This window comes from Anser anser (assembly GCF_964211835.1).
Source record: "Anser anser genome assembly, chromosome: 2".
Lineage (NCBI taxonomy): Eukaryota > Metazoa > Chordata > Aves > Anseriformes > Anatidae > Anser > Anser anser.
Genome location: NC_139721.1, coordinates 146,056,052 through 146,083,173, shown reverse-complemented (window position 1 = coordinate 146,083,173; position 27,122 = coordinate 146,056,052). Strand labels below are relative to the sequence as shown.

Below are 27,122 nucleotides of genomic sequence, written 5' to 3'. Positions count from 1 at the left end.
GACCAATTATTCTTCCAATAGCTGCCTTTATGTGTGCAGCTTCTTGGTTACAAGTATTGCCTGTCCAAAATGTGGATTTTTGTCCTTGGGCCTGTTTATTTTCAAATCCTTTTTTTTTTTTAGATGAGCTTGATAATACAGTACAATTATTGGTGCTTATATAGATATGAAATTAATCTATAACTGTTTGTAAACCATGTATTACTACGGTGCAGTAGCTAGAATGAAGCTCGGCTCTGATACCTTAAGATGAACATTTTAACTTACATTTTACCGATGCATATTTTATAGTTTCAACTGTTAGAGAAGTCATCAGCAAGCAAACACAATGAGGTGTGACTTGGCTTCTGTGGATTTAAATTAAATCTTCCCTTATCGCCTCGCGTGAACATTTTTGTTTTAAACAACTTCTGCATTTGGGTATTTGATGGGAAATGTTTTAAAGAGGTCTCAGAGACCATTTGTTTTGGCTGATGTACGTCCTGCATAAAGCGCTGCTGGTTCCTGCCTCCTCAAGCTCCGGTCACTCCAAGCCTCTCCTAGCATCGGCACGGCACATGCCCATGGTTTGGCCCCAGATCTGAAAGGAGAGCTTTATGAAAAATGCCATTTGGATCTGAATATGGCAGCAGGTGACTGCTTGTTATCTTCTCCCCAGCTTTATCGTTCTGAAAGGCGCTCTGAGGCAGCCAGGGCTGCACGGGCCCTGAACGGATTGCTGGATCTGCACATACACAAACAGTTTCTCCCATTTTTCCAAGTTCTGCCTTTGGATTCACCTCCCAGAAGCTGCTTTCAGTATGGTATTTGTTCTGAGCCAGGAGCTCTCAGCACAGCACAGCCTCAATTTCCCAAACCCCTTATTCCCACCCGACACCAGTGAGCCAGCGGCTCTGCAGGGACGGCGGGACGAGCTGCTGCGAAGGGAGGCAGCAATGCCCCACGAAGCCCCCAGACAGGCACAAGGAGCTGTCAGTCTCTGCTCTGCTTCTGCTCTGTGTGAAGCGTAAATAAAAGTGGCCACGTGTGTGTGTATCTATGCTGCCTGAGCTATTTGATGCTGCCTGTGCTGTTTGATTCTGCTACATCAGGAAGTTCTGATTTAATCTGTAGTTAAAATAGGCTCATTTACAAAAGCACTCAAAGCCAGCAGAGCAAAGTAGCTGTGCAGTGTTACTGATTTTCAAAGGCTTGAATTTCCCCATCTGTAACTTCTGATTCTGGTGCTGTTTCCTGTACAGCAGCAGTACTGAAACAACTACGGCGCAAAGAGGGTAACGAAGGTAATTTTAAAATTCAGTGATGAGTTTGAAGATAATACTAAGAATTTAATAATTTACCAAAGCTTTTTTACACCACAAGGCTTACCGAAAGTTCATGGGTCTTGTGCTCTGTTCGCTGTATCTCTGGACTTTATGATTCAGGATTCTTGGTGTGTGTCTGAGAGGCCCAGCTCCTGAAATCCAGGCATTTTCTTTGTTCCTCCTCCCCCCTTTGAAGTTATATTTCTCCTTCTGGTAAAGCAAAGGTTGAAAAGGCAAAAGCAAGTAAATATGAGAGGCTCAGGAATAAAAGGCAGGTATGAATCATTCTGGATCTTTTTAACGACTTAAAGACAGTCTCACACTTTGTGTTTGGCCTGATGTGTGTTGTTTTGAATGCTGGGTGCTGGTCACGCTCAAAAGTCCTACCAAAAATTCCCCCCCGTGTTATGCTCCCATCACAAAACAAGCAAGGTTTCACCTCGGGAGCACCGGAGGAGCCCACATTTTGGATCTGAAGGAGGGTCTAGGCCATCTCTGAACATCACAATACATTTAGCTCACCAAAATCAATACAGGGAACATAAATGGGATGATGACTGAAGAGAAGGTTTTTCTAATAGTTACAGAGCTTTCTTTAGAGTCTGAAAGGCCGAAAATATGATCACAGCACCTGGAGACTGAAGATGGGACTGAGAAATGGAATCATTTATCAGACCGGAGCTAAAGATAGAAGTAAGTGTGCCATACTTGTGCCGTGTAAAGGGCAGGATGAAGACATTTTAGGAAATCTGACGTGGGAAAAGAGAGAATAAGCTTCTGAGAACATCCAGGGAGATCAGGAAAAATTTCCGTGAGAAGAGAATGTCACAAGGACCACCAAAACTGTCAACCTTTAAACAATATTTTTTATTAAATATATATATATAAACTTATTACCTAACATAAAGAATCATTTATCATGATAGAAGTGATTAAGTCCTCATCAGCAAAATAAAGATGAATTTTTATGCCATTCCACAATTACTCTTGACAAATGTTTTTAATTTGGCCAAAACAATAGCAAGGAGGCTTTGTGGGTATTATAATAAGAGATCTAGACCTGAATGGTTTGTTTCAGTCATCGCAGAGAGGGGACAATAAGAGGGAACAAGATGAAAATATAGAAAACAATGAATAAGGCTGTACATAATTTTGGCTCTCATATTTTATTAATAAATCTCATGGTAGTTTGTGGTTTGCTTAGAGCTTCAGCTCCCAGATTCATTTAGTAAATAAGAACCTGAGTTGCCATTACAGAAAAACCAGTTTCTAATTTTCACAATTGCCAGAACACTTAAATTAATGCAGAGCAAGAAAAGGAACCAAAATACATCTTCGAGGAGACAAGTTTGCAAGAGTTTTAACTCAGAACCAAAAAATCTATCTTTTACTGGAAGAACCCAAAGGCACAGAGCTAAACCTTGGTCCTGCCATTACAGCTCCAGTCAGGGCTGTATTTAAAGTGCATTTTTTAAACAGACGTTGCAAAGTCTTGTGTCCTCATCTTTTTCTTCCTGTGGGACACTATTTTAGAGCCTTGAAAACAACATGCCTTTGCTCTCTATTTTACTTGCTTTTCCCTTCAGGAGATGCTGATGAGACCAGATTCTCACTTTGGTTCTGATGTGGAATAAGTCCTTGGGCTTGTGCAAAGCCACCCTCTTTCCCTCCTGATGCGGTAGTGGCAAGGAGTATCATTTTATTGTCCTCTATCCTTTTGTCCCTCCCGCAGCAGAAGCCACCATTGTTCTCTTTTATTTACTTCCCTCTCTCTGTAAACCAGCAGGGCTTGAAGCAGAGGGACCCAGCTCTGCTTGTTAGAATAATTGGGCTGATTTATGAGAGCAAGATGCAGCGAGGCTCTTTGGCTCCAGCGTTCCCCACTTGAGCCTGGGTGCCTGCTCCCTGCTGCCTGCCTGGGCTCTCAAACCTCTGCTTTGTTACACGCAGTTATCATGTACACAGAGGTACGGCATAAAGCCTTTTTCCCTTCATGTGCTGTTCCTCACAAGTTGTTCATCCCATGGTAATACTGAGGATCTAATTTAAATACTAAAGGAAAATTCTCATGTTGGACCTTTCCTTAACCGAGTAGAAATTTTGGCTTGTAAAATCCTCCTTGAGCAGGTTCAGTACAGCACAGCAACAGTTAGAGCTGGGGCTGCTTTGTTCCTCTCCTGCACTGTGAAAGTTTTGCATCACTTTTAGGAAAGGGTTTTGTGTTAGGAGTTAGGAAATTTCCTTCTTTCAGAGAAAGTGTTACAGATATCCTTTTTTCGTCGTTCCTTTCCTTGGTATCTCCATGGCAAAATACAGCCTGCACCTGGGATGTTCTGCTGCTCTCTGGAAGACACATTTCAAATGCATGCAGACATGTTTAAAAACACATTTAAGGTTTTAAAAAAGTATTATACAAGCAAACTTAAAAAAAAACAAAAAAACAAAACAAAACAACAACAACCAACAACAAATAAACAACACTCCCACCCAAAACACTCAAAAAAAAAGATGACTGGCAATTCTGGCGCTGTGTTTCTGCAGGCACCCCAACCAAACAGAGACCAGCAGGCAGCCCTGGCTGCCTGCACTTCCCAGGGAGATATTTATGGTCACCTATTCAAAAGAAACCATACCCATCACATGCTTTTGCTAACTGGATGGCATTTGTAGTGCCTGAGGGGCAATTGAACCATTTTGTGAATCGCACTTCCAGTCTGCAAGAATATTTTTTGTTTGGGGGCAGACCGATGGTGCCAGAGTTTCAAGAGCAGTTATTCATATTCAAGAGCCCTCCACATTGTAAAAGCCACTGCAAACCCTCTGAAAAGCCTCAGTGAACTTGGAGAGCTTACGGTGTAACCAAGGCAGAGAAGTGAAAGCAGTAAGGGAATTAAGCATATGTTACAAACTGGCTCGAAAACCCTCACTGCAATTGCAGCTGCATGCCAAAACGCCTTGTACCACCCGTGGCTTTAACATGTCACAAAAACAAATCGGCACCAACATTTCTGCCACCTCCACGTTGCCTCAAATGCTCCCAGCACCGTGTCCCCGGCTGGAGCATCCCCTCTGCCTGCTGCATGTACGTAGAAGCGGAGCTGGGCCTGGTTTCACCCATCCTGTTCTGTGTTCACCAGGAAACAAAGCATCAAAAAATACACCCAAGCCACAGCTTTATTGTTCAGAGCTTGGCGTTTAGATACGTAAATTCACAGCCTGATCTCTTCTGCCGCCAGACACAGTGATTTTGCTGGTGGACGTGGGGCACTGCCATAGGAAGGGCTCAGTATTAATGCCGCTGATTGGTGTGGAAGAACCACAGCTATAAAATGGAGAAATGGTTAAAATGCTCAGCAGCGTGCCCCTCTCCTAAACAATCATACTGTACTTGCTTTCCCTCTCTCTTCTCAAAATTGCTGCCTTGGGGAGGTACAGAATTACCATTGCCATAAACCGTAATCAAGATCAGATGTGCTAAGGGAAAGGCCTTGCTCAAATATCAAAGAGGCCTTAAACTGCCAAAACAGAGCGAGAGGGAGAAATCCCGAGGGAATCAGAGATGTAATTTATGACTGACCTTCATTTTAACTGGGAAATGCGTGCTCTCGAGAGGCAGTGCCCCCGTGAGTGCATGTTTTGTTGCGTTTCAGCTCGCTGGGAACCCTGGCTGCAGCGGTATTGATCCCAGCTGCCGGATCACGCGCCGGGGGACTGATCGCAGACCCCGTCCAGGAACATTTTTCTCTGCTGAATTCCTCACAGCAGCGACAGTGCCCTGCTTCGTCGTCCCCTCTTCGCCGTCCGTGGCTCGCTGCTTTGTTTTTGCAGCAACTGCCTGAATGCCTCTGCATTTTTGGCATTCTCATAACCCAGTTGTTGTCTGGATTTGGGAGCAATAGGAGATAACAACTCTGCAAGGGGATTTGTACTGCCACAAGAGCAGTTGATGTCTGGATAAGCTCTCAGTCATTCAATTACAGGGCCAAGCATTACAAGAAAAACCAGACATATTACATCTCTGCAGTCTAATGTAAAATGACAGTGTCGCAGTGCCTCAGCCCTGTACACGCTGCCTCCTTTTCTCCTTTTTACAGGGTAACATTTGGCTGGAATCTCTCCACACCTCAGAAAAGTTCGGATTAAAATGTAGCTCCAAACTGATCTTTGTAATGGACACAAATGGCACGCTAAACTTCAGGGAAATTCGGATCCACATTCATCTATATTTCATGGCTCAATTCCAGCCACGGTGTAAATCAAAGATACTTAGGTGCTGTCGGCTGAATCCAAGCACTGAGCTCCCGGCTTCCCATCAGGTGTGCTATATTAAACCAAACATTCATTTTTATCACCTCAGAATTACATTCTGGATTCTTTTTCAATTCCGATTAAACATTTTGATTAGAAAGCTTATTTTCTGTAATTCCACCTTTCATCTAACAAGGACTGAAAGACATGACAGCGCTTAGCAGGCACAATGAAAAGTGTGTCAGGAAAGCCCAGAGAGATGGCTGTTATGAAGAAACCTGTCACCAATACAGCAGCTATTTGTAAAACCCACGGCTTGTCTGATAATCACAAAAGTACCCTCGTCTCATAAAAGCCACAGCTCCTTCACAGCCTCCTGCCTCAGCTCCCTCTGTCAGCAGCTGTCAGTGTGCGGGGGGAACTGAAACAAACAGGCACTCGGGTCTGATGGCTGATGTGAAACAAACTCATCTTTTAAATGGAGCTTTTCCAGGTAGAAAACCCCTTGGAGTTAGCTGAATGAGAGAAATCTCTCCTCCCTGCAACATGTTGTTTTGCAACACAAAATATGTCCATTTACAGTAAATACAGAAATGTCTGCAATAAATTTACTTCAGTTTCGGAAACACAGATGGGATTTCTTGCACTTTCCCAAAGGGCTACATTTGCTCTAAAGAAAGCAGCGATTTCAGCTATTCTGTTATTTTTAGGAGCTTGCTCATCCCCAACATTTCTACTTCACTAAGAAGAGATAAAATCTGATTTATAGTTTATCTGCAATCAAGCAAGGAGATTAAACAATTCATCTTGTCACTTGCAATATGTTTCTGCTGCCTCCAGCATGTAATTTACACAACGTACATCTGTAAAAGCAATCACAAGCCCTGTGTAATCTGTAAGGAAAGGCTCAACATTCAGCACATTTTGGTGGGGAAAAACGCGGATTCGTGGCGTGACACAACCAGTGCCAGTGACAACACTTGTCCCCAGAGACCCAGCCTCACCCCTGTGCTTGTCCCAAGGCCTCCGGCCTCATTTTTTACCTCAGGGCGGCCCGAGCCCGCCGAGCCCCGGCCCCCGGCCCGCGCAGGGCGCCTCCAGCAGGGGGCGCGGGGGAGCCGCGGCCGGGCTGAGGGCAGCCGGGGCTGTGCCGGCTGGGGGGTCAGGCACCTCCTCCTTTCTCTTTTTTTTATTTTAGTGTGTGTTTTGTTGTTGTTGGTTTTGTTTGTTTGCTTGCTTTGGGATTTACAGTTTCAAATAGCTGAAGGATAGAATTGTAGAGTCCTTGAATATCCCAAGCTGGAAGAGAACCACAAGGATCACATGGAGTCCAGCTCCTGTCTCCACAAGGACCACCCCAAAACCAAACCACATGTCTGAGAACATTGCCCAAACTCTTCTTGAACTCCAGCAGGCTCAGTGCGGTGACCACTGCCCTGGGGAGCCTGTCCCAGTGCCCGACCATCTCTGGGTGCAGAACCTTTCCCTCACACCCAGCCTGACCCTCCCCTGTCCCAGCTCCATGCCGTCCCCTCGGGTCCTGTCGCTGTCCCCAGAGAGCAGAGCTCAGCGCCTGCCCCTCCGCTCCCCTCGTGAGGGAGCTGCAGGCCGCCATGAGGCCTCCCCTCAGCCTGCTCTGCTCTGGGCTGAACAATCCCAGGGCCCTCAGCCGCTCCTCATACGCCTTCCCCTCCAGACCCCTCACCACCTCGGCAGCCCTCCCTCGGAGGCTCTCTGACAGCTTTATGCCCTCCCTGGCGCACCCCAGGGCACGGCTGGCCCTCCTGGCTGCCAGGGCACACCGCTGGCTCGTGGCCAGCCGGCCTCCCCCAGAGCCCCCAGGCCCCTTTCCGCGGGGCTGCTCTCCAGCCTCTCGCCCCCAGTCTGCGTACAGCCGGGGTTGCCCCTTGCCAGGTGCAGAATCCGGCACTTGCTCTCGTTAAATTTCATGAGGTTGGAGATCGCCCAGCCCTCTAATTTGTCAAGATCTCTCTGCAAGGCTTCCCTACCCTCGAGGGAGCCAAGACGGAGCTTACACTCAAAAAGCACTAAAGATATAAAGGGATCAATCCTTTTTAAAGATTTAACATATCTATGAGTAAGCAAATGCAACATTTCATATTAGCCTTCTTTTCTGCTTATGTTCATGAGTGTTGTAAACATTTTTGGAATTTTCATCCCTCATTGTGTTGCACAAAAATTGATTAAGAGCACTCCAGGGAGGGCTGAATTGCTGTGTCCTTTAAACAGCAAGGGTAAATGAAGCATACAGCTTATAGCAAGGCATTCATCCCACCTAATTATAGGCATCTAAGAGAGAGGTCTGACTTAGAAGCCAGCTTGTCTTTGCTTCCCTCTAGAGTCGATGGATAGGTCTGGCAGCTCCAAAGAGTGATTCAGCACACACAACTACCAAAAAAACATGCAAATAACTCCATTAAGAAAATAAATAAAAAAAAGAAAAAAAAAAAAAAGAGGAAGGATTTTGATTTGGGGGCAGTACAATAACAGTACATTTTTAATATATCTGTAATTGTGGTACTTAAATTGAAAACTGTAAAGTAAAAATCACTACTCTTATTTATTACCTTAAAAGGCACACAGGATGCCTTATAGATGTAACTTGCCTGTGACCCCCTGTTAAGAAGTGAGATAAATAACCCTAGCGCAGAATTGTCCTTGATGGCCTGCAAAAACCTACAAGTGAATCTGGGAAGTAATTCACAAATCCAGAAAGGTCTCAAGCAACAAACTGAAATTCTTGCTCGCGGTAGACCAAGTTCTGCTCTCCCAAATTACACATTTGATTTAGCTATGTTTATAACAAGCATGTGGTAACTCTGAGGTAACTGGTAGGGCAGAACGGGAATCTGCGGCCTGCTTGCTCCTGGCAGGGGCAGCAGCGCGTCCCTCTGATGCCCTGCAGATTCCTTTGCTGCCTGGGATTCTTCTGCCCTTTCTGATTTGACACTTGCCTTGCTGTTTCTGGGATCAGAGCAAACACATTTTAAACATTCAACTTTTACACCCCGGTTCCTGTAGTGCTACATCTGCCTTTTGGCTCAAGCCCCTGATCCTAAAGGTGTTCTGCAGCTTGGCAAAATTGGTCTCTAAGTCTTGGGGACATTTAAAATCCTTGATGGATGCCTACCTGCATGCTAAGGCACCTGAAATCCTTTCACAGTCTGGTCCCTGCGTAGGCCAGTGGCTGCTTTGTTCCTCCAGCTGACTGGTGACAACGCAGAAGCAGGATTCAAATCAGGTCTTACATCTGCAGACAGCCTGATGGCAGTCTTTTTCCACAGGTCCAACTTTTATTTTGCATTTGAGATTTTTCTACCCGTTGTATGTTGGCTTTTCCTGTTCTGTCCGCAGAGAAATCTGTTATTTCTCCCAGGGAACAAATAAAAAGACCTATTCAGCTAACCTAGCATCATCCTCAGTAGCCCACTCGCTGACCCTCAAGGAGCTGTGTGGCACCCACTGCAGTCCTTAGTAACTTAGTCAGAGGGTGCGATGTGGTGAAATCATGGACTGGCCGCTGCCCAAGCCCAGCCTGTCTGGGCTCACGTGCAGGTCCAACAAGCCCAGAACACGTCAGATTTATCTGCATCTCTTTGTCCTCTGCACAGCTGCTGGGCTGGTGAGTTCAGCACCGCCACATGGTTGCTCGCAAGGCATCCTGAGGCTTTGTGTATCAGCCTTCTTCCACATTCAGGCTTTCTGCCTGCACGAGGCACAGGTTTATGTGGAAGGGGTGCTTCTGAGACTCTCTGGTGCCAGTCTTGATTCCTCAGTGCCATGGCTTATTTGTACTGATCGCTGCTGAGGCGAAAGGGAACACTGCTGCCCTTGGCGGAGATATAAATGGGCAAGAATTGAAAACCTCTCATTAGCCAGAGATTATAAAATATTTCATGTTTCCCACAGTAGTACATTCAGACTCAAATCTTCACAAGGTATCTGGAAGGCAGTGCTTCACCCTCATCCTATTGTCACAGACCTGTCCACTTGTATCCCATGCAAGTGAACCTTCCCCTTTACAGACTTCTGCAACAAAGCCATAAATGTCCACCTCTGCTGTCTCTCTCTTGCTCTTGGAGGTCTTCTGACGTGCTGATCAACATCTGATGTCTCAGGCAACAGGGCGAGCTGCTCAGCAGGCATCCACACACATCTTGCCTTGCAAGACCTCATCTCTCGTGGTGTCAGACCTCTCTGTGTCTCATCTCGGAAGAAATCAATAAATACACTGTTGGTATAGAAGTGAACCTTGAGGTAGGCAATTTCTTCTCTGATATTTGCCTGCTGGTTAAGGTGAGGATGTATGCCATCAGGAGCAGTCATGAGAAAAGGAAAGCAGCAGCTGGGAAAAATGGTAACAAGAATTCAAAGAGGAAGTGGTAGATGTTTGCTCGTAACTTTTACGTAACAGCTTGTTTTCTCTTGGTTCCCTATGTCAGGAAAAAACATTACAGTAGTTAGGAAAGGGAAATATTTCTTTCTGTTTCTAAGCATGAGAACCAGATTCCCCACTACCAAAAGCCGCCCAGCACATTTTCTTCGGTGGTGTGCTCAGGCTGCAACTGTACATCGCACCAGGAGCGAAACGTATTACATGTAATTACACTTCACAGTCCGCACAGGGGCCATGTGTTAGCTAAGTCCCACTTAGCTCCTGCTTTGTGTAAGCCCTTTTTTTCTTTACAAAAAGGGTAAATTCCACTGGCATTTCATTTCCCTTTCTAACAAATGAGAAGCTGGGTATTTTGAGGATGTGGCTGACTTCTCAGCCACAATTTTGATGATGAGCGTGACCACCATGGAAATGGCAGGGGCGGATGGAAAGAGAGGGGATGTGTCTTCCAGCGGCAGGTTGTGGTGTCATGCTCTGCACCTCGCCAAGGAAGGGGTTTGGGGTGGCTCAAAACCCACTAGAACCTGCTTTCAGTGAGAGCCAGCACTGCCCATTGCTCCTGGCTGACTGTAGGCTCTTGTAGCTCCACATGTGGCCATGCTGGAGCAACTTTTTGTGAAGCTGCAGCCGGTTCATGAGAAAAGAGCTCACGCAAATGTAACCTCGTGACAAATGACAGTCTTTAATTTATTTATTAACTTTGAAACAAGTGGAAAAGACCTTCAAGGGATATTGGTAATTACCAAATTTCAAAACTGTTTATTGGTGTTTTGCCTCTGCAGTTGAAAACAGTGTCTTTGAAGAAGCAAAAGTTGAAAGGAAAGGTAATTTTTTCTTTACTCTTTCACAGTCACTTCTCTGCAGATAATGTTCTTTCCACTTGCATAGTTTCCACCTCAACTTTCTCTTTTCTTTTCTATTCCTGCGGGATGAAACTGTGATTGCAAGTACAGAGCATATCTAGGGGGACCTGAGGACACGGGTAATGCCAAATCAATTTCATATTGCAAGCTGAAGTCCTCCTTTTGTTCTCACTTGCAAATATTTTGCATCTACAAACCTGCCAGTTTCCACACTGTAAGAATCTCATCATATAACTCTATGAATAGTTTTGCCTGCTGACCATAAGATAAAATCTGGCAGCATGTTACTTCCTTGCATGAGACCTGGTAAACTCTGCCCCAGATCTGAAAGGAGGAGAAACTTCACAGATTCTCTTTGAAAATTCCTTTTCCTGCTTGTCTGTAAAGATCAAGGACTCAAAGGTGTAAGAGTCCAACCTCCAGCACTCAGAGGGCCCGGGGAAGCTTTTGATGTGGGGAATCCCATGCAGAGATGTAGCTCCTGCCTTTGCAATTACTTTCCACTCCCATGAAATTCTTTCAGGTTCATCCTTTCACAGCCAAAAAGCCTCTCCGGGCTCTTGTTTCTAGAGCCTGTCCGAGGCTGAATGAATCTTTGCATCTCCTTTGGAGAAGTTGCAGCACCTGGTGGTGGGAAATGTGGGAAGAGTTGCTGCCTGCACCACTGTCATCAAAGCTAAGGCAGTCACACCAGACTGGGCATCCAACCCTCTACCTTTGGCATGTGGTAGAGGACAAGAGTGGAAAGTTTCAGAGAAAGGACTTGCTGTGGTGGAGAACAGAAGCACTTGGTTTTGTTTGTGGTGGCAGAGGTGACTCTCAGGCTCTCTATCTGGAAGGCAGAACTACCTCGGTGGGAGAGGTCCAAGAAAAAACTCTACCTGCCTGGAGCAAAATCTGAGAAAATCTGTGATGCCTCAGCCCAAAAGAACAATTGCAAAAGGCCCTGTTTATGTACCTGAGTTTATGGGCACCTGAGCATCATTTGTATCTAAACTTCTCCTGCCACACTTGTCCAGAGACGCAGCCATCTCACTGAACTGGGCAGCTCTGTGTCTTCCCATCGAAGAATGCAGAAGCCGTGACCACTTTCTTTTCAAAACACACCAGGGAGTATCTTCTGCTGTTTGCATAACAGCCTAGAGGGCAGGGCTTGTGCTCTGGAAATAAGAGACCACTTTAATTCCCATCTCAGCTGAAAGGATTTAAATCAGTGGTTCCAAAGAAAGTAAGTCAGTAGACTACAAAGTGATACGGGAAGGAAACAAAGCCTGCCTCTCTTTTGTAAGGTAGGTCACTGCTAGTCCAAGAGTGACAGGGCTGGAAGGAGAGGAAACATAATGGAGCCAGTCTGCAGCCCACAAGTTAGCCATTGAGCTGGGAGTGTAATCCCAAAGCAAAAGACATATGGGAACTATTCCCATAAAAATATATAAGGTATGTTTCCATGGCCTTTGGAGACCAGATGTGGGTTTGCACTGCATTGCAGAAAGCAAGCTCTTTGTTGAAAGAAAATTCAGAAAGATTGACTGACGTTATATCAAGAGGTTAGAAACTCTTCAGAAGTCAGAATGTAAAGTTTAACCCAGCTTTTTACTGCAGAGTTCACAAACTCCCAGTTTAAGAGTTCATTTTTTAAGACCACGTCCCCCTTCTGTTCCCTACAAGCTCTGTATCTGCCGTGCTGCAGCACGTCAAGTCCTCACAGCCCACAGCATCTCAATTTCAAGAAGGGTTAATCAAAATTTTTGGGTTACTGAAAGGCAACACTGATGTAAAATAAGCAAACAGAGTTTCTAGGTCACGTGGGTTTTTATTTCCAGCTCTCAAATCTTAGAAGTAAAATGCCTGAGTACTTATTTCCAAAAGAACTGCAATTAAGGAAGAAAAATCAAAGCTGATTATGGGAAAAATATTTATAACCTCCCTCATGGATCCCTGTTGCATCTCCAGAAGTTGGATTGTGTACTTCTTGTAAAAACCATGCATAGTTTCTCAGTGAGAGATTCGCTCCTGGCCTGTACCTTTGTAGTCACAGCACTCTTGAGCTGCTCCAGTAGCTCTCAATCGTGTGCTACTGCTGAGCACGGGAGGGAGAACAGGAGGGCACCACGCACGGGCTCCACTCCTCCTAGTCCCTGCCTGACTTCATACAGCTGTGAGCTCTGTCAGACCTTACCCTTCCTGGGAGCCTCAAGGCACACTGCTGGAAAACTCCACAATCCTCTCTTTGAACTTCTGCAATTGTCTATGCTTTATTCCCTTTTAAAGTGACGAGTGGGAAATGAGCTGTCCTTTTCGAGCTTCCTCCTGCTTGATGCTTCCGAGGGAGGTGGGAGAGGCTGCTTTCCAGAGACGTGCAAAGCGCTGGCTCCAACATTCACACTGCTCCTAACGGGCTGAGATCCAGGCAACCCCTTGAGCACGCAGGATGCTCTCTGTGAAGCTGTATAGTGCAACATTCACCAGTCATGCTGCTGGAAACAGGCCTGCTTTTAAAACACAGACTTCTAAAAAGCAAGCAGTAAAGGTAACGTAGTAATAATATTGCCAGCCTGTTATTTGCTCTGAAATTCTCAGTCGCAGTTAGTGTGTGTCTTGAAAAATCCATTCTAGCTGAGGCTGGTGTATGTGATGAGGGACACGGGGCTCTGGGGCTGTCAGGGGCTCATTTACCCCTTAGCTGTGGCACTGGGCAATGAAAGCTGTGCCTGTGACTGCTCCCTTATAGAAATGCCAGTGTTATTGCACTCCCTGTAAATTCACAGGAAATAAACTTCCATTTTTTTTGTTTTCTCTTGAGAAGTGCAGGCATGTTTGAACCAAGACGTTCCTGCTTCTTTCAGCTGCCGTTTACAGCTTTAACCTGCTGGTACAGCTGCATCGCTATTTATTATGGTAACAGCAAGAATTACTGAACTTCAGCCTTGGCACATCAGTGAAGAGGGACTGAGTTCTTGGCTCTTTGGCTGCAGAAGACAAGTCTCCGTGGAGCGTGCAGGCACGGCTGGACCAGCTCCCTGCTTTCCCCTGGCACAGCTGCATGCTGCCAGCAGCAGGGAGTCAGCAACCAGGGGCCTCAGCCGCAAGTTTTTCACCCAGTTTTTTCCAGTTTAGTTTCTGAAACAGAATTTGAAATCGCATGTGGAGAAAAACAGGAATTTTCTCTTAAGTTGTTAAGGAGGACTTGGCCAGGGAGAGCAAGAAAGGAGCCGTAGCTGACGCACTGGGGCTGACCCTGGAAGAAGGGGAGGCTAAACAACAGTATAAATATCCGTTTGCACGGGCCCTTGAACCGAGTCACACACAGCAGTTCTCACATATAATTCTTCCACACAATGCCCTGGCAGCGAGGAGCCCCTTTTTATCCCACTTTCCCTGGGAAATGCAGCCTCTTATGCTCCGGCCACCTGCCTGTCACTTCTCCCCCGCCCTCCTCCTGCCACCCGTCATTTTTCCACTTGCTGGCTGTGACACAGCAAGCCTCGGAGTGGGAAGTTCAGCGAAACCTGGCAGTTTACAGCAGAGATGAATCCACGGCCTCCCCAGAGGGCAGAGCTCGCCCCAGAGAGGGGGCACCCGGGGATGCTGCAGGGAGGAGCAGTGGCACCGGGACATGGGAAGGAACTGGGAGGGTAATGGGAACGTGGGAGAGAAATCCGTAGGAAACCGGCTTTCACGGGCTTCGCTGCACACAGCAGCCAAGTCCGGCACAGGACAGGCTCTAAACCAAAGCCCTTTAAAGAAACACACGTATTCTTTCCAAAGTATCTGCTGGTAAAATAAATGAACCCAGTTAAACTAAGCTGCCATGGGGCAGCACCGCCCTGATTCACCAGTGTGCTCGACAGCAGCAGGCAACGTGAAAGCGGCATTTTAAAACGTAGGATATTTGATTTCAGCGGTGCTTGACATGCTGTACACAGCTCCCCGCTTTAAAGAAATGGGGAACGTGAAGGTGTCCGCTCGCCTCTGGAAAAGGAAATAAATATTAACTTATCTGCACAATGCGCAAGCGGATCTAGCCCTGTTGCAGGAAACTCATTAATCTCACATGGAAAATAAATAAACCAGGAGAGAAAAGGATGGGTGGGATTTTAACTTCCTCTATTTCCGCAAATCATTATTTTATATGAACAAATGCACGCCAAGGGTTTTTAAAAGGAAAATTACTGCAAAGGGCAAATAAAGTTTCTGGAATCTTTTAAAAGATTTTCGGTGGGGGGATAATTTTGGGTGGTGTTGGGACAATTCACCTGCTAACTGCTGCCCGATAACTCCCACTATTAGATCACATTTTCCATCGCCTATAACATTGTCAGACTCGAGCCACCGGGACGAAGATTTTCCATGGCAGGTGCCTGCTGAAGGCTGGATAGGTGTGATACGTGTGTACATGTATCACGAATTGCCTCAGGCTAAGCACGTATAAAAATTTCAGCCAAAATGGGTTTGCTTTTCACCAAGTGCAAGAAAATATGTGCTGTTCCCCTCATATTAAAAAAAAAAAAATGGCAACCTCTTCTTTAGACAGTCCCGAAGGCCCTATAGTTGAGAAGAAAAGCTTGAAATTTGGCAGGACAAGTGCTTTAGTCACTCTGGAAATCCACCTCAGTCTGACTGGCTTGAGAAAGATCAGTTTGCTTTGATAGAGCCTCAGAGCTCGGCATCTCAAATATCCTGGCTTCGGTGAGCCTGTGCTAGCCCGGGGCTGACCGAGGTGTTTTTCTTCTGCCGGTTTCTCCTTCGGAGCCTGCTGCTGGTGTCAGGCAGCCCAGAACTGGTCACCCGCAGCGGGGCCAGGCTGCGGAGGAGAGGGGGGAGAAGAAATGGGAGGACAGGAGGGACGTGGGATGAGGGAGGGAGGCCAAGAGGAGAAACCAGCGACGGTGAAATAGCAGAGCTGGTGCAAGACCAGGATGGAGCAAACGAGGCCTGGGCTGGGAGAAACGCCCAGGCTCTGGCTGCTGTACCCAGAGCGAATGACAGGTCTGTGGGCCACAAGATAAGATAGGGGCAGCTTTGTGTGCTGACAGGGAAAATGTAGGTGGTCACTGGCAGCCCATTCAGAATTACACCGGTTGGAGAGTGGCAGAAAGTTCAGGGCCATTCTCAGTACAACCACGGAAAAGTTGCACATACGGCCTTATACAAAAATGAGAAGAATTGGGAAATGCACGAGGTTGACCCTTACCTTCCAGAAAAACACCACTTTGTATCTAAAAACAGCCACTGCGTCCTTGCTCTTCACAGGTGGGAGAGATTGTTGTCCAATGCCTTGAAAATTCACTCACTCACTTTTACTTCAAAGCCTTTTTATGTGGCTTTAACTGCTGGCCTTTCCCAGGGACGGACATCTGTGACCAGGGTGGTCAGCGCTTCCACGATCACCCCTGTATTGCTCAAGAAGTTTGCAGAATTCCAGATTCGCTATCACATCATTTGCAAAATTAGAAACAGCAGGGAAACGCTGTGAGTGTTATGCACGCTGACTGACTACCAGTTCTCTCCCTGAGCCCGGCAGTTTATTCTCTGATCACTAAAGCAGCTTAAACCCGAGTAATTTGTATGGCATTCAGCAAGCCTATCCTGCCAGGATGTGTCTCTTTCTTCACATTAATCTATAATCTTTGGCAGTCCAGGATCTTTGATGGTAATAATTTTTTTAACAGCAAAATACTGCTATAAATACTCTCCTTTCACGGTTTATGACATCCAGACCATTATGCCCTAAGGATCTCGGAAGATGTTTGTCATGATTCAGAGTTATATTTTTATAAAGATATAAAGCTTAGAAAAACAAGCAGTTTTAGAATATTTATGAGAAACAGAGAATGGTAAAATTAAAGTAAGAATTTTATTAGTGAGAATGCCTATTCATGGTCAAAGGATGGGTGCAGCACTCATTTAGACAAATGTGCTCCTGGTAAGAACAGGGGCTGGAAAAGGGAAGGAGAGCAAGTGTGAATGGCACAGACAGCCTTAGGTGAGCGCAGGAACATTGCAATCAAATTAAAAGAGCAAACAGCATATGACCACAGGATAGTTTTTTACAGTATGTATTTCGGAGAGTAGGCATGAGGTAGTTGAATTGTTGTTTTGGATGGCAAATGTACAAAATCTAAACCAGATTCCGTACATTTCTAGCAGGCAGGGAGGGAGGCAGGAACAAAATTTCAAGGGTACTACTCAGGGAGTCTCAGGACAGCACAAGGCAGAAAGGAAAAGGGAGCACACATCATATGTAATGGTCCATCTTTCCTTTTATATTGGTCAAAGAAATGGCCATAGTACAACAGTCTCTAAACCAAGAATCCGTATTAATTGCCAGTTGTAATGGGTTTCCATCCAAGCAAAACTCTGACGGAAGCTTTTCTTATGGTTTGGATGCTGAGAAGTGTTGCTCCTCCAAACAGATCCCCTGACATTTAATAACAGTTGAGCTCTTGTAGCCTTTTGGTGTGGGATCCCCAGTTTTGGTTGCTTTCCTCTATCAGACTGCTAATTTCAGGAAATTAAAGCTACCTTTGAGTAAATGCAAGCCTGTCGTTGAGACCTCAGTCAACTCCAGTTGATAGAAACTTGCTAATAAGTCCAAAACTTATTGGAAATACACGCAGACACATATGCCAAAAATAATAATAATAATAATAGAGTCTTCTCCTTAATGTCTGAATATATAACATAAGCTTGTAATATTAGCTAGAGGTAGTTTAAATTAAGTGATATAGTTTTGCTGTACCAACTATTTTGGTGAGGGATAAAAAAAACTGTTTCTTACCCAGTCGGGTGGATATGACTGCTCTGGGTTTCAGCTGTCTTTAATTTAGAAGTTAAAAAACAAAACAAAACAAAACAAAAAAACTGAAATTAACTATACTCTTAAGTTTTTGATCTCTATCTTGAGGATCTCTGTGAACAGTATCTGGTAGATGTATAGTGCCGAGTCCCACAACAGAGGAACTGGAACTTTTACTCAGGGGTGCGCGGCTCTTTGATTCAGGCATAAATGTTTCCGTACTTATTAAAAGTTGGCTGGGGGAAATCAAGAATTCTTGGAGAAGAAATTTTACATATTTCTGATCATGTTGATATATGTCTGAAGCTACTATTCCCAAAACAAAAATGGGTAATTAAAAGTTACGCTTTGTGACTCCAGAATTTGAAAAAAAAATCGCCCGGAATGTAATTAATGTCTGCAGGATTACTTTCATGTCTTTTCTCAGGGCTAAGATATTTATAGCCACACACAAAAACAAGAAGAGGGCTTAAGGGAACGCAAACAAAACCCCACCACCCAGCACCTTAAGTGCAGCATCTGCAAGGCAGCAATCGTGGAATACTTGATGAAGTGCTGAAGGCAAGGAAGGCTGATAATGAGATTTCTTTTAAGTTCACAGCGCTGCACATTAAAGAGAAGCTGCCAACCTGATCCTGAAGGGAAAAACATCACAGAGCACACACGAGATGACTTTGTTTTTGTAGAAGAGGCTTTTTCATCAGCATTTACCGGGGTCTAGAAAAGCAAACAGGTTTAATAAGCAGCATATTTGGTCCACAAGTTTCCCCCAGTGTTTTTCTTTTATTTGTCCACCTTGTGATACTTCAGTTACAGGTCTGGTGCTGCGTGTGGCCCCAGAGAGGAGAGTGGATCTGAGCTCCCAGGGGGTGCAAAAAGCAGCAGCTCCCTGAGACGGTGCCTTAAGCAGATGGCACCAAAGGCCACCTGCACACGTTGACACCGACTGCATGCAGGGTGCTGTCAGCTGCACAGCCCCAACAGCCCGGAACCAGGCAGTTCCAGCTCCTCTCTGCCCCGCTCCATTTGCTGCAACATCAGCTCTGGCATTTCCAGAGTTATACATGAATTAGCTGGTTGAAGAAAAGTCTAGATGACGTATTAAATCTATCCGTAAATATTTTTTTATAAAACCAAATAATATTTTATGGGTGCAGGAGCCATGTATAGAGGGACTATAACCTTGTTTATAAAACTGCTTAAGTGTAATCTTACATTTATGCCAACATAGCTGCTTCTAGGAGCTTCTCTGTACAAATGTCCTTTAACCCTTTCCATTTGGCTTTCCCAATCTAAATGGAGGTGGTAAGGCCGGCGTGTTCCAGCTGCCTGTGTCGACTAGCCCAAATCATCACAACTTTCCTGTTTTTTCTATCTCCTGTAATTTTTTCTCAACATCCTGTGGGAAGAGAAAGAGCATGAGCTGACAAACAGGTAGAGCACATAAATGCGTCTGTATTCAGAAGAAAAATGCGTTCAGACAACACTACTAAAGTCGCACAGTCAATCATTAAAACTCGGGAAAGCTAATTTTGTAATTGTAACTTTTAGCATACTTTCTACTTACAAAATCATGTTAGCTTTTCCGTCATGCTGTGGGTATGGATCAGTTCCTGAACCAAAAGCATCCGTTGCCTGCCAGCCCCTTGTCCCCATTTTTGCTGAAACTGGAAAACAAATAATGAATGATACAGGTGCACTGCAGGAGGAAACAGGATTGTTTTACAATTAAGATAGCAGGATGCTTTCACTGGAGAACTGCAGTCTGCTCCGCTTCTGCTAGACAGTTCTCGCAGAGGAGTGCGCGTGTTAGTCTCTAATTTCACATCCCTCCTCTTGGTGCCAGCCCAGTAAGCCGGGAGCTGGTTTGCAGACACCCTCAGATAGCAGTAACTGGGGTGTGCAGGCACTGCTCTTTGGACATACGAGGTGATGCATGACCCTAGGTACTACCAAATAAAAAAATTTTAAAAAAAGGTCCTAAGAACCACAGACTGAAATTAGTCTGTGCTTTTCATCTAGTTAAATACGCAGGTTTGATGACATTACGCTGTAATTGCTGCGGAAACTGGAAGAAAAACGCTCGCCCTGCCTGTCTGTCTGCACACGCAGCTCATGCTGCAGAGCTGGATCCCCAGCACACAGAAAAAAGGTACAGAAGGCAGAGAGAGGTGAGGGTGAGCCTTCTCCTGCCCTGCCCGGCGCTCCCCGGGCTGCGGTGACACGTGCCCTGTGCAGGCGCTCCCGGCGGGGGGACAGGCACCATCCCTCAAAGGTCTTGTGGGTGGCGTCTGTCAGATTTCCTGCCAGAATGAAATATCGTCAGGATCACGTTCATTAAGTACGTTAACAACTGACTGCCAGGAGACAGAGAAAAATGAAGCTGACTGCACCTCTGCGCAACCCATGGTACCCCCTGGCATACTAGTCCACTGGTCAAGGCTTGAAGTTATCCTCCGTTAAGGAGGACCAAGGACAACCGAGGTGTTACTCCACAGTAAATGTTTTCACGGGACTGTGGGAATCAAAGCCACCCCCGGAGCTGCAGGGGAGTGATTCCCACAACGCTCTGTGCGTTTTGAATATTCATAGTCTACAAAGCACCACATAAAAGAGATTCCTAAATGCTGATGGTACCTGGTTGATCTTGAATGACAGTAACTACTGAAAGACTGGCACGAACCCAAATGGTGACAGGTCACTGGAGAAAGAAATGAGGACCCGTCCCTGTCCCATCCCTGGAGGTGCTCAAGGCCAGGCTGGATGGGGCTTTGGGCAACCCAGTCTGGTGGGACGTGTCCCTGCCCATGGCAGGGGGTTGGAACTGGGTGGGTTTTAAAGTCCCTTCCAACCCAAACCATTCCCTGATTCTCTGTTTCTGTGATTCTGTGATGCTAAGGCAAGCATCAAGTATCCCAATGTCTCTTCAGGCTAACGTGCTCTGGCACACAGAGAGCCCGGAGACAGCTGGAGTTTTTGTTAAACACAATCCGGAGTAAGAGGATCAGCCCAGCCTGAGCACTCGCAGGCATGGTCATACCCGTTGGTTGGAGGAGGAAGATCAGGAACTATTTCCAAAACAAGCCCATGAGTCTACCCAAGAAGGCAGCGCTAGGTATAACAACCATTATCTGCTAGTCACGCAGTGAGTCCTGTGGCTCGTGAAAGATTTCAGCCACAGCAGATTTCGCCATGTTTATCTTACCATGATTATTATTATTGGTAGATTAAGATCAGAAAAAGCCATATAGTTACCAAAACCTCCCACTGGTACCTGCCATCAGACTGCATCCCCCAGCCCGATCTCCCCAGCCCGATCCCCCCAGCCCAGCTGTGCACACAGAGGGCAAGGACAGGTCCTGGTCGCACTGACAGATCTGGAGGAGCCTCCCCGGGGAGGACGCACAGGCAGCAGGTGACACCTCCTCGGCTCGCCGTGCCACCACCACCAAGCCTTCCCCTGGGGCTCCCACGTCCCAGTCCCCTGGGCACGCTGGAGGAGCCTCGTGTGGGCACGCACGAGGGGTGAGGGGACATTTAGGGGACATTTTGTGTCCAGGCTGGGCAGCTGCTCTTGCCCTGGGCCCCCTCCTGCCTTCTCGGACTGAACGCTGAGGTGCCTTTGACAGTACGATCATGCAGCTGCTTTCGGTTTTGTTGCAAGCGCTGCCTTATTTGTTTGGCTCGCCAGCATTCATTGAAAACAACCCCTCATATTCAAGCTCCCACTGAGCCTACACTCCCTGTCTCCTTGTCCTGGTTGTCCAAATTCCCTCCTGCCCCTTCTCCCTGGCTGTCTCCCATCCTGTCTCCCATCCCACTCCGCACACTTGCCGATGCCACCCACCTCCTCTGCTTTCCAGTACCAGTCCTGTGTGCACAGTACACCTTCCCTCTCCATCCCAGCCTCCTTAGCAGCTTCTCTCACTTGTGCCTCAGTTTCCTGGGCAATTTGTTTCCTCCCTCCCCCATCCACCCCCACCAGCCCCGTAGCCTCCAGCCCTAACATCTGGAGCTTCAGCCTCTGCCCGTCGTCATTTCCTTTGCTGGCTTCAAAACCTAGTATTCCCATCCTGCCAGTCCTGCATATCTGCCTTCCCTGCAAGTCCCCGTTTTCATCCCACGTGTTCCTGATTCCAGTAGCCTGCTGCTTCTCCTTAGATCCAGCTCTCGTCCTGCCTCTGAATCAGATAGCTTCTTCCTTCACGTTGCCTCGATGCCAGCAGAGAGGTCACCGAGAGTGCAGCGAAGTGTCCCCGCTCTTGGTTTGTTGCTCAGCTCCAGCTCCACTTGTAGCAGCTGGAAACAACCAGTACTGGGAAATGCTGTCCCCATCGTGTCATCCCGGGCTGGGGCATGTGTGGTAGCTTTGTGAGGAGGGTGCGTGTCCGTGGTGCGGGGCTGCGAGGGACTGGAGAGCCTTAGGTGAACTGTGGGAAGGATGCACAACCAACAGGACTGGAACTGCCAGAGGCATAAGCTTGCTCTGGGACATTCTTAACCCTTAAGCGGCAGCAAGTGTCTCTGTAAACTGAGATTTAAAATACCCTAAAAGTTGGCTGAATTCGAGTAGATTTTCTTTGGAGCATTAAACAACATCTGTCAAAAGCCTCCTTTGCTCAACTTCAAAGCAAACTTTTTCCATAAAACATTTCATACATTTCATTCCTTTTTTTTTTTTTTTTTCCTTTTCCTATTGAAAAACAATGTACTCTTCCTGTATTTAACTTCTGAAATGCCAAAACGCTTTGGCTGATATTTTCCACAAAGAAGACACCCCTCTCATGACGCAGACCATCAGTGTCGATGCCTGGACCAGTGTAGCCGTGCTGTGGAAGGGGCTGCCCAGGCCCCCTAAAGCCCCGCGAGCTGCTCACCCTACCCTGTGCCTGCCTTGGGAAGCAGCTGGAGGGCTGATTCCCAGCAAGCTGATTTAAATAGGATTCCAGCTTAGGGAGAGAAATGGATGTTTGTCTCTTAGGGGAGCTGCTCCCTCCTCCCACCCCTCCCTTAGATGTGCACACACATGCACCGAAACGAGCAAAAAGGGGATAAGGGCGTTTTGCAGGCGGAAAAGAGCACTCCTCTGTGGAGGCAGAAGAGCACTTTTGGCTGACCTGAAAGGTAATAGAGTTTAACGGAGTTGAAAATAAAAGACTGATAATGAGATTTTGCACTAGATCGGCTGGCTTGTGCTGGCAGGCAGCGAGCGCAGCCAGCCTGCTTACAATTCACCCTAGCTGAGCTAACCAAAAATAGAAACCGAAGAACCACAGTGCGTTATCCAGTCTCGAGCGGTAAAAATGTTGACTTGGAAAGACGCAGACGAAATTACAGCTCCGAGCTGCAGCCGTTTGCCTTTTTTTCAGTGATGTTAAGGTGGTAGCAGCCCTCCAGGCACAGCAGGAGCCCCTGCCTCAGCCCGCTCGAGGGCTGGCATGAGAGGAGCGCGAGGAAACAGGAGCACGGCGCTCACCAGCTCTGGTCTGACTTACGGTCCCCGTTTTTGCCGGTCCCGGGTGTCTCACAGTCCTGCTGTGCCCACATCGCCTGCACGGGCAGGAGCTCGTGCCAGAGCACGGCGGAGGAGTTCTGGGAATTTCGGGAAGTGATGACTGCTTCGCCTGGCAAGGAAGAACAGGTTTGCCAGGCAGTTGAAGCAGCAGACACCCACGATCCACTTCATCCTGGGTGTTAGCTCTGCTGCAGCCCGAGCTCAAAGCATCTCTGCTTGTACTTAGGAAGAGGTAAATTTGAGACTATCTCATTGCTGCCCACGAGGCATTTGCCTGTGCTTTAGTCATCCAGATCCAGTGAATGAGCGCAGGAGCTGGTGCTAAGGCATCTGGCACATGTCAGGAAGCCATTCAGCTTGTGCTGTTGTGGCCTTTCGGTGCTAAGTGTAACACAGCTGGGTGCAATCCTGGCTTCAAGAGTAGGCTTGACTACACCTGGCTAGGTGTGTATGAGGAAGGTGTAGATTTTGTTGGGTCTTGGAGGAAAATTTATGTTAATTTGTGGTGTCTTTCCTGGTATCTGGAGGGTTACAAGGCTCTCAGTTTTTGTCAGGCAACTCTCGTAAACATCAGTTTGATAATTTGGTACAGAATGAGTATGCTTTATAATGACTGGTAGCAGACCAGATTGATAATGAGCATCTTATCAGTAATAAGTACTCGTTTTTCAGCCTGAAATATCCTCTCACTATGCACTAAATGCACAAGTGCTGGTGGCACATCTCAGGCATTATGGCTGCTGTAACTTTGTTTAATTAGGGAGACATCCCAGAGCTGCTAACTTTTGCCTGTTCTGCACTACCCTCTCCCCAGTTCTGCTATTCCCCAATGTCGGCCACATACAGAACATTTGTGAATGCGGAGGGCCAGGTTAGCTCCAAAGCAAACATCCCTCCTCTGGAACAGCTTGCTATAGGCACTCAGCATCTGTTACTCCATTTTCCTGTTAGCGTAATATCACTGATTTAGTCGAGATGTTTTAATTTCGTAACATGCCATAATTGTGTCCCAGGTTGTGAAAAAATATGGCTGGCTCCCTCTTCTTTATTAGGTAATGTGCTTTTGTGAGATTACAGTTGTATTTTTCCTGTTATTCTTGGTGGCATGTCTGTACCTGAGCAGTTGCCTCTTTTATAACGCATTCCCTAAAGGTTATGCTCAAAATACTGTCAGCTGCATCTAATGATAACTTAAGGTAATGCCAAAGGGAAATCTGCTTTCCATTGCACAGCCGCTCACTGCCCAAAGGGGAAGGAGCAGTGGCTTGTGCTCCTTGCCTTAGCTCTGTTTGCACAGGTGTTCTGCACTCTGCCTCCAGGCTGCAGGAGGGGATTACGCAGGGTTTAGGGGAGAAAAAAAAAAAAAGGAAATTAGATCAGTTTAGAGGAGAAAATATAGGGAAATGAGATTAGGCAACCAGATAGCAAATGAAAACGAAATGATAGCTGCTTATCCAACCACATTTTAGTTTTCTTCCTACTTCTGTCTGCTATGCAAAAATTCGTGTGTGACTGGTGGATCACGCTCCATAGCTTCTGCTGTTGATCTCTCAGCATCAGAGTTCTCTTTATTCTGTGAGTGGAAGAATAAAATGCACACGCAGGATCAGTCATAAAACTGCACATTCTTGGCTTGCAGCCACATCCTAATTCATTAATAACAGTAGTCCTCTGTAACTGCCAGAAATGATAAAGAAAGCAGTGACATTTTAACTATATTGTGAAGCAAACAAGGCAGAATAAAGCGCAACGCTAATTAGGGATGATACATCCTAAACATCCCATTCATTATGCTTTTAATTCTTTCACAACTCCTCCATAAACTCTGAAGTTGTCTTAAAAGAAATTTTAAGATCAGTGTTTAACACATAAGTACCCCTTTGTTTAGAAGTAGAGCAAACACATTTTTGCTTCTCTTAATTAGCTCTTCTTAACTGTATGTTTTTCTCCTCTCCAAGCACTGTATTAAAATACAGTATGAATATTAAGAAGTATAAGGGACATGCCTAGCTTTGGTACATCAGCGTCCAATATGGCTTGGTGGCGGTAGGAGGCTTAGGCAAATCCAAACCATTAAACAAGATATCAGTAGGTGTGCCAGGGATCAGGAGGTGGCAGCAAAACTCTGAGGAGTCGTTTGATCTCTGCATGTCAGTAGTGGAAGTGTTTTAACCGCAAACCAGAATTAATAAACGATTAATCTGTGAGATTCCAATAGGAAAAGCAATGGATGGTCAGACATGGATGATACAATGAGGAATAGGATGAGAGACAATTAAATTAAATGGACTAGATGGATAGAAGATAACAGCCTCCATTAATATCTGAAATAATATCCTTAATTAAAATAATTAACATTTCAGAACAGGATAATTCCAAGTCAGAGAAGGCTCCAATATAAATTCTCAGGTTGGATGGAGTAGCATCACTGGATGTATTGCAAAATTCAGCAAATTGAACTGTAGCCTGACAATTGGGCAAGTTTATATATGTTTATATATACATATAAACATATCAGATGCATGTAATTGGGTGAAAGAGCATACGAATTACAGAACAGTTTATCTGGTACGGCTTTGAAGCAAGATCATGAGAAAAACATACAGGAAAGCATTCAAACAGCACTTGAAATATCAAGCTGCCAGGTAGGATTCAGATTTGGAATAGGCTTGACTTTATGTAGTTTCTACTTTATAAGTGAGAGGTTGGTGGAGAAGTGACACCTGTAGAAAGGATAAGTGAGAGCAGTAGAAAGGATATCAACATGGTTTGCAGTAAGGAAAACTCTAAGTCTGGAAAAAAAAGAACAAGAGATATTTGGTGAAGGGAGAAAATCTGACCTTGGTCACATCAAAACTGTATGAATATTCAAAGTAGATTATGCACAGCAAAAACAGCCATGGCAAGCTCACCAAGCTTCACAATGAAGGAATTATGAAGGAAGTGCAGGATGGATGAGCGGACGGGGAGGTGGGCTGAGAACTGGATGGATGGCAGAGCTCAGAGGGTTGTGCTCAGTGGCACAGCCTAGTTGGAGACCTACAGCTAGTGGTGTCCCCCAGGGGTCAGTGCTGGGTCCAGTCCTGTTCAACTCCTTCATCAGTGACCTGGATGATGGAACAGAGCACACCCTCAGCAAGTTTGCAGATGACACAAAACTGGGAGGAGTGGCTGGTACACCCAGAGGGCTGTGCTGCCATTCAGAGAGACCTGGACAGCCTGGAGAGTTGGGCGGTGAGGAACGTCATGAAGTTCAGCAAGGGCAAGTACAGGGTCCTGCACCGAGGGAGGAATAACCCCAGGCACCAGTACAGGCTGGGGGCTGACCTGCTGGAGAGCAGCTCTGTGGAGCAGGACCTGGGAGCCCTGGTGGACAGCAGCCAGCCATGGGCCCTTGTGGCCAAGAAGGCGAATGGTAGCCTGGGGTCCATTAGGAAGTGTTGCCAGCAGGCAGGGGGAGGTGATCCTGCCTGGAGTGTTGTGTCTGGTTCTGGGCTCCCCAGTACAAGAGGGACACGGAGCTCCTGGAGCAAGTGCAGAGGAGGGCTACTGAGATGATGAGGGGGCTGGAGCATCTCTCATACAAGGAGAGGCTGGGGGAGCTGGGCCTGGTTAGCGTGGAGAAGAGAAGACTGAGAGGGGTTCTTATAAAAGTGTATAAATACCTGAAGGGAAGGTGTCAAGAGGATGGGGCCAGACTGTTTTCAGTGGTGCCCAGCGACAGGACAAGAGGCAATGGGCACAAACTGAAGCACGGGAGGTTCCAGCTCAATGTGAAGGGGCACCTCTTTACTGTGAGGGTGACGGAGCACTGGAACAGGCTGCCCAGAGAGGTTGTGGAGTCTCCTTCTCTGGAGATATTCAAGACCCATCTGGATGCCATCCTGTGCAGTGTGCTCTAGGTGACCCTGCTGTGCAGGGGGGTTGGACCAGAGGTCCAGATCTCCAGAGGTCCCTTCCAACCCCAACCATTCTG

At 46.4% G+C, this 27,122-nt stretch overlaps 2 long non-coding RNA genes across 3 annotated transcripts; both read right to left on the bottom strand.

Annotated features, from left to right (window-relative positions):
- Positions 1-525: 525 nt before the first annotated feature.
- LOC310895157 lies at positions 526-9,134 on the bottom strand. The gene is made up of 3 exons (XR_014580491.1): positions 8,704-9,134; positions 4,882-5,625; positions 526-3,647 (listed from the first exon to the last, which is right to left on the bottom strand). It is a non-coding gene; the product is annotated as an uncharacterized lncRNA (long non-coding RNA).
- Positions 9,135-16,611: 7,477 nt separating this feature from the next.
- LOC310894010 lies at positions 16,612-23,357 on the bottom strand. 2 transcript variants are annotated; one of them, XR_014579487.1, is made up of 3 exons: positions 19,199-23,357; positions 18,847-19,030; positions 16,612-18,348 (listed from the first exon to the last, which is right to left on the bottom strand). It is a non-coding gene; the product is annotated as an uncharacterized lncRNA (long non-coding RNA). The 2 variants fall into 2 exon arrangements; XR_014579488.1 differs by having other exon boundaries at positions 16,612-19,030; positions 19,199-19,298; positions 21,479-23,357.
- Positions 23,358-27,122: the final 3,765 nt, after the last annotated feature.